Source organism: Procambarus clarkii, chromosome 8 (assembly GCF_040958095.1).
Source record: "Procambarus clarkii isolate CNS0578487 chromosome 8, FALCON_Pclarkii_2.0, whole genome shotgun sequence".
Lineage (NCBI taxonomy): Eukaryota > Metazoa > Arthropoda > Malacostraca > Decapoda > Cambaridae > Procambarus > Procambarus clarkii.
The window spans coordinates 52,455,879-52,465,878 of NC_091157.1; positions in this window are offsets into that span (position 1 = coordinate 52,455,879).

The window sequence follows — 10,000 nt, forward strand, 5'->3', positions numbered from 1 at the left end:
ATATAGTATATAGTGTATACTCAGGAAATTTTACTTGTTTTAGTTTTAAGTAACAATAACTGCTTGTGACGTCAGACTGATCTCAGCATGCCATGAATCACAGCCTGCTTGATCATGAATTGTTTGAAGGTGCTTAATTGTCAAGTTCTCTTGAATAATATATATTTTGTCTCTCTTTTCTTTCTATCTTTCTTTTTCTTTCTCTTTCTTTCTTTCTCCTTTGTTTTCTTTCTTTCTTTCTTTCTCTTTCTTTTTCTCTTTCTCTTTCTTTCTCTTTCTACATGAATATTATACTTGACTGTGTTTACATTCACTTGTAGATTTTTATTTTTAGTTAATTAGTCCTAAACTTTTGATTTATAGATTTTTATTTTTAGTCACAGAAAAACTATAATGTTATATGTATACTCGGGAAATTTTACTTGTTTTAGTTTTAAGTAACAATAACTGCTTGTAACGTCAGGCTGATCTCACTCAGCATGACATGAATCACAGGCTGCTTGATCACGAAATCTATTGTGTTCACATATTGCTTATATAGATTTTTACTTTTATATTCTATTATAGATATAGTCTATATATTTCGAGCTATTACATATATTTTGTTGTATTACTCAATCTTAAATAAATATAATATTTTAATTCTCTTTTTGTACCCTATTTATTTGTAATTTACACGTACATATATAGGATGTCCATTTCTTTCTCAGATATGTCTTCTTTCTTTCTCTCCCTTTCTATTTCAGATATAATTTAAAAAATTATTATACCCTGATTTACCCTAAATGTTTTAATGTAGGTAATTAAAAGATTATAAAAAGGTTTTTTTAAATGTTATTTATTTACGTTCTAAGGTCGTATAAAAAAATTCTCAAAAAACATTTTTAAAACGTAATTATAAACGTGCTGAAAACAATGAAATGTCGTTTTTAGAACGTTTTAAAAACGTGAAAATGTTTGCTGGGATGTCTCTTCGCTCATCTCACCGAACCCTACAGGCTGTGATATATTGTTTAATTAATTGAGATTCACAAATAGAGCTTATAATTGTATATGTTATCAAAAAGGCAGAGCTTAGTTTAGTTCATTTATTATGCACCCCATACCCATACTATGGGCGATAGTGGAGTGTTACAGAGGCACATAATGGGCTCAGGGACTGAGCCCCACAATTCATATAGCCAAGCAAGTTATAATCTTGATAAGTAAGTAAGTAATTATCAAAAGAAGGCACCAAACCGGGAAGGCTATGTAGCACCATCAAATACGCAAAATAATCAGAGGGCGCTAAATATCACCGAGGATGCCAATACGAGAACAAAAACGCATAAGGCGAACGATATCAAAAGTATCCGAGTCACCAAGAATTCTATCGAGGGACAGGTGACCGCGAGGGGCGGTCGGAAAGCAAGACATACGCTCGTCCTGGAAGTCAGGACATTCAAGAAGGACATGCACGACCGTAAGAGGGACAACGCAACTAGGACAATAAGGAGCAGGGCGGCGCTCCATCAAGTGACCATGGGTTAAGCGAGTATGGCCAATACGCAACCTCGCCAGAGCTGTTTCCCACCGCCGGTTACGGTGGAAGGAGGACGGCCACGAGGAAACACAACATTTAAGAGTACGTAGCTTGTTACCAGTAACAGACAACCAAGAAGCCTGCCAACGGGTAAGGACTGAGGAATGGATAACCGGGTAAAAGTCGGAATACGGAATGCCTTTACGAGAGATGGGACAAGAGCGGACAGCTTCCTTAGCGGCAGCATCCGCACGCTCATTTAAAGACACGCCAATATGGCTGGGAACCCAACAAAACTCAACCGACTTAAATTTACTGTGAACGAGAAACAGCCAATGCTGGATCTCGACAACTACTGGATGAACTGGATTAAAGCACCCGAGAGCCATGAGGGCACTACGAGAGTCAACAACAACCACAAAGGAAGACTGACAACGAGAAAGCAGGAGACGAAGAGCATAGAGAATAGCATAAAGTTCCGCTGTAAAGATGCTAGTCTCCGGAGGCAAGCGACACATATAAGTGCGATCAGGAAAAACAACAGAGTAGCCAACACCGTCCGCTGACTTAGACCCATCGGTGAAGACAGAAACGGAGCGGGAGTGAGAAGAAAAGTGCTCAAGGAAAAGGCGTTTTAGAACCGTAGGAGGGGTAAAAGCTTTAGTGATACGAGTCAAGGATGTACAAAACCGCGGAAGAGGGACCCTCCACGGGGGCAAAGAAGGAACAACACGAGGAGAAACACCAGAAATACGAACGGAAAGAGAATCCTGTAGGCGAGATAACCGGACAGAAAGAGGGAGGTGGTGAAGAGGAACAGGAACCGCAGGAGGGGTAAAAGTTAAAGCACGACAGAGGCGAGAGGAAGGATGTTGCAAGGACCGCGCAAGATAGCGAAGACAGTAGCGATCACGGCGGTCCTGGAGAGACAGGAAGCCAGTGTCAACATACAAGCTAAGGACGGGAGTCGAACGAAAGGCACCAGAACTGAGGCGCAACCCAGTATGGTGCAAAGCATCAAGACGGCGAAGAGTAGAAGGAGAAGCAGACGAGTAAGCAGGGCAACCATAATCGAGCTTAGACAGGACGAGAGAGGAATGTAAAGCAAGGAGAGTGCGCCTATCTGCCCCCCAAGAAGTATGGGACAAGACCCGAAGGAGGGTAAGGGCCTTAGAGCACTCAACACGGAGGTAAGAGATATGGGGAGACCAAGACAAACGAGTGTCAAGGAATAACCCCAAAAGCTTCGCGGAATCTTTGTATTCAAGGGGATGACCATAAAGTGACAAAGAGGGACGAAGAACAACCCGTTTCCGCGTAAAAGTCATGGCACAAGTCTTAGAAGTAGAGAACTTGAAGCCATGACCTGTGGCCCAAGACGACACGGCATCAATTGCAAGTTGAAGCCGGCGTTGAAGGAGAGGCGAAACATCACCCTGACAACAAAGGGTAAGATCATCGACATAGAGAGCGGAGAAGACACCAGAAGGAAGAGAGGAAAGAAGACCATTGAGGGCAACCAGAAAAAGAGTAGTGCTCAGAACACTACCCTGGGGCACACCTTCGTATTGCTGAAAAGAGGGAGACAGAGCGGTACCAAGGCGCACCCGAAAGGAACGACGAGAGAGGAAGCTGCGGAGAAAGAGAGGGAGATGACCACGAAGGCCAAAAGAATGAAGTTGAGATAGGATATGATAACGCCAAGTGGTGTCGTAAGCCTTTTCTAGGTCAAAAAGGACGGCAACAACGGAGGTCTTCGCAGCAAAAGCAGTACGAATATAGACCTCCAAGTTCACCAGGACATCTGTCGTGCTGCGGCACTTGCGGAAACCAAATTGAGAAGGGGAGAGGAGGTGATGGTGTTCCAGGAACCACGTCAGACGAACGTTAACCATACGTTCAAAGAGTTTGCAGACACAGCTTGTGAGAGCAATAGGGCGAAAGTCCTTAGGGGAAGTACCCAGAGACCCCGGTTTGCGAACAGGGAGGACAACGGCATCGAGCCAGTCCTCAGGGACTGACGACGACTCCCAGATCCGATTATACAGACTCAGTAAATACTGAGACGTGCTCGGAGGGAGATGGCGAAGCATCTCATAATGAATACCATCGGAGCCCGCCGCCGTAGAACCGTAGAGGGCCAGGGCAGAACGAAGTTCAGAGAGAGAGAAGGGATCATTATAGGGAAGCTGAAGATGAGTGCAGAAATCTAAAGGACGAGACTCAAGGACAGGTTTACGAAGAAGGAAAGATTGGGGAAGATGAAGACCAGAGCTAACAGAAGAAAAGTGGGAACCCAGTTCGGAAGCGACCTGCAACGGGTCCGCCACAAGAGTATCATGGAGGTGAAGGACCGGTGAAACATCGGGAACGAACTTACCCGCTATCTTGCGGATACGCTTCCAGATCTGGGCCAGAGGGGTTTCGGACGTAATTGTCGAGACATAAGATGCCCAACATTCACGTTTAGCCGTACGGATGGCCCTACGGGCCACCGCACTTGCTTTCCGAAAGAAAAGAAAAGAATCGGTCGTCTGCCTACGGCGGTGCTTCTTCCAGGCTGCACGCTTACAGCGGACAGCCCGAGCACAGTCCGCATTCCACCAGGGAACGCACTTCCGTGGACCCCGAGAGGAAGAGCGAGGAATAGAGCGGAGGGCAGCGTCGAAGACAGTGTCATGAAAAAGGAGGAGAGCGCGAGAGAGGGGCAGAAGGGAGAGGTCAGAGAGAGTAGCACTGAGGGAAAATAGGGTCCAGTCCGCCTTAGCAAACTGCCACCTAGGGAAAGAGAGGGAAGGGCGAAAAGAGAAAAAGGAAACAAGGATGGGGAAATGATCACTTCCATGGAGGTCATCAAGAACCTGCCACGTGAAATCTAAGTAAAGAGAAGAAGAGCAGAGAGAAAGATCAAGACAAGAAAGGGTGCGAGTTCGAGAGTCCAAATGAGTGGGCTCACCAGAATTCAGAAGAGACAGGGAAGAAGAGAGGAGAAACGGCTCAAGGAGGCGACCCCGGGTATTCGTCAGAACGTCACCCCAAAGAGAATGACGACAATTGAAGTCACCCAGCAGGAGCACAGGCTCCGGCAAGGAGTCTAGGAGGTGTTTCAAATCAGGAAGAGAGAGCGGGACACTCGGGGGGAGATAAATGGAACAAACTGTGTACCATTTCCCCACAAAGATACGAGCAGCAGAACAATGGAGAGGCGAAGGAAAAAGTAAAGGAACAAAGGGAACATCAGCCCGAATCAAGAGAGCAGAAGAATTAGAAGCCCCAGCAATGGCTGGGGGGGGGGAGAGAAAGGAATAGCCACGAAAACGACCAGGACGAGCACCAAGCATTGGCTCCTGGAGACAGACACAAAGGGGCGAAAACCGCGAAACCAGAAGTTGGAGTTCGAGGAAATTGGCGTAATAACCTCGAACGTTCCATTGAAGAATGGACAACGACGAGAAGAGAAAGGACAAAAACAGAGAACAAGGAAGAAACAAAGGCGAAAGAGCAACAGAGCACGTTAAAGAATATCAGGGTCGGGATCAGGGTCAGCAAAGTCAGGGTTAGGTGGCATGGGTAAACTGAGCAAAGACGGAGGGAAGGAAACGGGAGAACAGATCAGAGGCGGGCGGGCAGGGTCCGGAGGAGGAGGAGGAGGAGGAGGAAGAGGAGGAGGAGGAAGAGGAGGAGACAACGGAGAGGATCCGTCAAGGACAGCAGCAAGAGGAGGGGGAGTAGAAAGAGGGGAGCGCACCCCAGCAAGAGCAGCAACCGAAAGGGAAGCAGGGTCCAAAGAAACCTCCATAGCAGGAACAGGGGGCGTAAGCACTGAAACGGGAGGGGAAGGAGCAACAGAGCCAGAAGGAGGAGCTGAGGAAGAAAGCGAAGCCTTCTTACCCGCCGGGGAAGAGGAAGGAGAGGAGCCAGGCTTACGCTTCTGACTTAAAGAGACCGGTGTTCCAGCAACTACGTACCGGGCAACGGATTCCAGTGTCTCAACCGGAGAAGCCGAACGAGAGCACACACGACGGCCGGTAGGAGAGCGATGGACATCTGCCCGCACCGACAGGCGGTGGGGAGAGCTGATAGATGGAGGAAGAGGATGGGAAGGAGGACCGGAGGGGGACGAGGAAGAAGACACAGAAGACACGACAGACCGGGTAGAAGGAAGGGGAACCCCAGACAGAGGACCAGGAGGAGGATCCTTCGGGAGAGAACCCGAAGGAACAGAGGAGGGGGCAGTGGGCGCATCAGGGTCCAAGGCCCGGAAACGGTTGTGAGTCTGAGGAAGGCGGGAAGGACGAGGAGAGGAAGAGCGCAACACGCGAGCATAAGAGATATTAGCATAAGGCGGGAGCCGGCGAACCTGGCGCCTCGCCTCAGGAAAAGATAAACGCTCCCGGTGCTTCAGGTTGAGGACGGCTGCCTCAAGCTTGTAATGGACACACGCACGGGAGAAGGTAGGATGGGCCTCACCGCAGTTGAGGCAACGAGCCTGGGGAGAAGTGCACTCCGACTTAGAGTGACCTTCGCCACCACACAAAGGACAGAGAGAGACAGTGCCGGAGCAGCGGAGGGCACCATGCCCAAACCTCCAGCACTTGTTGCAGAGCCGAGGAGAAGGAATGTACTCCTGGACAGAGCACCTGGCACCAGCAAGAATGACAGAGGGTGGAAGGGTCCTACCATCAAAGGTAATCTTCACAACCCGGAGGGGTTGACGGCGACTACCACGAGGGGGACGAGTAAACGTGTCCACCTGGAGAATAGAATGGCCCTGGGCAGCGAGGATATGTCGAATATCGTCGTGGCAGTCGCGCAGGTCCCGAACACCGGTTGCAACATGGGGCGGGAGCAAAATAGTGCCAACACTGGCATTCAACTGAGCGTTTTTCGAGACCCGAACGGGGGTCTCGCCAAGGCAGGACAAGGCAGCCAAGCGGGAAGCAGCATCCTGAGAAGGAGCAGCAACGACACGTGTACCGAGACGAGTGGGGTTGAAAGTAATGGAGGCATCCACGGAATCAATGAGATGTCGATGAAGGGAGAAATCGTCAGGAGGCGCAGAATCAAGAGGGAGGAGATCAAAATATTTGGCCCACGAAGCGGGACCAAACAAGGCTTGATAGGTAGCAGAACTGGAAGGAATCGAGCGAGGGCGGCCGTGACGAGGACGGCGGTGAGAACCCCCAGAGAGAGAGGGGTTAAAAGGCGCAGTAGTTACAACTAGAGAAGGAGCCGCGCCAGGGGACGAGGTAGTCACCACTGGGGGCTTGGGGCTCGACCCAACCACAGAGGAGGGAAGGGAGCCAGGGGAAGGAGTCAGAGAGGCCAAAGGAGGAGCAAGGTCGGGGCCCAATGCAGCGGAGGCTACAGAGCCCGGTCTTCCAATACGGACCGACTCGGGGTCTTGGTCGCCCACCCCACGAGCCTGAGAAGGGAAGCTAGAAGCAGCCGAAACAGGGGTTTTCATCGTGACGAAAAGAAAAATTCACTCACGAATGTGCCCCCACACCCACCATGGAGCCACAATTAGAGGCAGGACACCCAACAAGAAGCTATCGCCGATCTTGTCGGGGCCTCCTAGGGGTGCGTCGTGAGTATACGCCCCACAAACGCCACCTTAAGAAACCGACAGTCCGTCGAGATCGGGTTCAGTGACGAAGTGGGGATTGACAATAAAAGGTTCCCCTCGCTCTCGACGTCGGGTACTGCAGTTCTACGGGTGCATGAGTATGCCTCCTCAAGCACCCGGGCATCAAAATAGAAGAAGTCCATGGAAGAACCAGAACGAGCAAAAGGTCGGCAGGAAACGGCAAGCAGATAGGAGAAGAGGGGGGAGAAAAACGAAACAGAAGGAAAAGGAAAAGGTGCCCAGCAGAATTGGAGAGGACGGCAGCAGGAGCACAAGGCTAGAAAAGGACAGAGGACTGTCCGAAGGAGCATCACACTCCGGCAGCCGCCCACGAAGCCCCCACACGGCGACAACGAGCTGAGCGGGGAGGGGGTATAATCTTGATAAGCTAGTTACAAAAGTCAATGCACATTGTCACAACAATGGGTTCGAGACCGACCAAAAGTACAGTTTATAATTTAAGCAACTGACATATATGGAGGGCTAGTGTCACAATTGATATGTTTATCCTACACATAACCCCCCTCTCCCCCATCAAATGGGCAGCGGTGGATAGGTTACAATCAAGTCGTTTTTTGCGTTTTATTCAGAGATTAGATCTTATTGGGTGAGAAAAGATATTCATATTTTAAAGAAGGCTTCTTGGCTGATGCTCTCCATTGATGGAAAATATACAACCTTTTTTTTTTTTTTTTTTTTTTTTTGAGATATATACAAGAGTTGTTACATTCTTGTACCGCCACTAGTACGCGTAGCGTTTCGGGCAGGTCCTTAATCCTATGGTCCCTGGAATACGATCCCCTGCCGCGAAGAATCGTTTTTTCATCCAAGTACACATTTTACTGTTGAGTTAAACAGAGGCTACAGTTAAGGAATTGCGCCCAGTAAATCCTCCCCGGCCAGGATACGAACCCATGACAAAGCGCTCGCGGAACGCCAGGCGAGTGTCTTACCACTACACCACGGAGACTGCTACCTTTTGAAAATCAGTGTTAGTTTGATCTAGATATTGTAATTAACGAAAGTATTTATGTCATCAGAAAGGTAGAAAAATAGGCTACATTTAAAATCCTTTGTCATAAATATAACTGAAGTGAAAACGAAGATATATGCGTTTTGATAGTTACTTGATGGCTAGCTCTGAGAGTGTGAAGCCCTGCACACCAGCCAATAAATTGTATAATTAGTTTCCATATATTTTAATTAATCTTAAAAATCTATATGTCAGAAGAAAGGAAGATGTAGCCGTTAATGTGACAACATTTAAAAATATATATCTCTTAAGTTAAATAAATAATACCACCTTATCGCCTGTGTCCGGACACATGAAAACTACCTAGGTATCAGTATCCAGCCAGGCGGGGATCACAGGCTGCACAATACTGATAAATTATGTAATGCACTACTTGTGGTCGATCTCGAACCCATTTATGATGTGACGACTTAGAGTGAATTTTGTAACTAGCTCATCAAGATTGTAACTTGCTTAGCTAAATGAATTGTGGGGTTCGGTCCATTCATTTTCTTTATTATGCACCCCATAATACCCATTCCGTGGGCGGTGGTGTAAAGGATTACAGAGACACATAATCGGTTCAGGAACTGAACCCTCTAGTTCGTTTAGCTAAGCAAATAACAATCTTTTGACGCTAGTTACAAAATTATTAATGTACACATACTTATGCATACATGTACATACGTATACATATATACATACACATACATATTTAATCAACCAAACAAATACACACATCAGTAATCTTTTGTCACAAGTAATTCAACAAGAGGCTCACAACAGTCACTATAAAAGGCACTTTACGTCTATGAGGAGTCGCACAGTTACTAGTCTTGCTCCACACCCACCCAACTGGGCGGCAGCTTTACAGTCATGTGCTCCACACCCACCCAACTGGGCGGTGTTACGGCCCTCTCGGGACGCAACGGGGTCCTTACTCTGATGTTGTTAGAGGAAGATATATTGTATCCGTTCCCAAGCCAGTAGTGGCTATCAAGGGATGAGATCCGTGACGCAAGTAACTTAAAGGGAGTAGGGAAAGAAAGTTAAGAACTTAATATTATATAATGTCCGTCACCAATAAATAATATATAAAACGGTTACACAAGGGGGGGGGGGGTATTAACACTATACAAGGGGATTAATCCATAATCGTGGTCTTCTGCTGAAGACGCTGGTGCCACACCACTTGGTGCCGAGTCCTTGGTGCTTTCTTCGTGGCCTCACGACGTGTCCTCTGAGAATGCCGAGCCTACCCGGGCCACAGGTCAGCCAAAACACAGGTCCACTGGGGGCACCGCCGTGGAGGCCGTCAACCACACGTCCAGCTGGTCTGCTGGCAGGTACTGAGCCACCAAGGCTGGTACGGCCACTCCACGAACGATATAAGGGGTACGCCCTGGACAGGAGTCTCGTGTGATATCACAAATCACCCTCCTGTCTTCAGTACCCCAGTGGATGATCGTCTCCAACAGTCGGTCCCGGGTAAATCCTTTCACTGCCACTCCACTGGCAGGCTAACACACCAGAGTGTTCTTCCGGGGGGACGACGTCACAACAGCTGCAGCAAACTTCACAGTATGGAGACTGGCTGCCTCGGGTAGACTGACTCAACCTTCCACACAGTGGTCCCAGGTCGGCTCTGTAAACAGACACGTCATCAATGACTGGGACACACTAGAACACCTTACTTATGGGCCCGGGCACAAACACCTGACGTATCCGGTCCATAGATGGCGCTGTCGTCGGAGCACCACCTCACCAGAGGTCAGGAGCGGCGGTGTTGAGCGCGGAACCAGACTGGAAACTGGTCCTCGAGGCCAGTACACGCTGT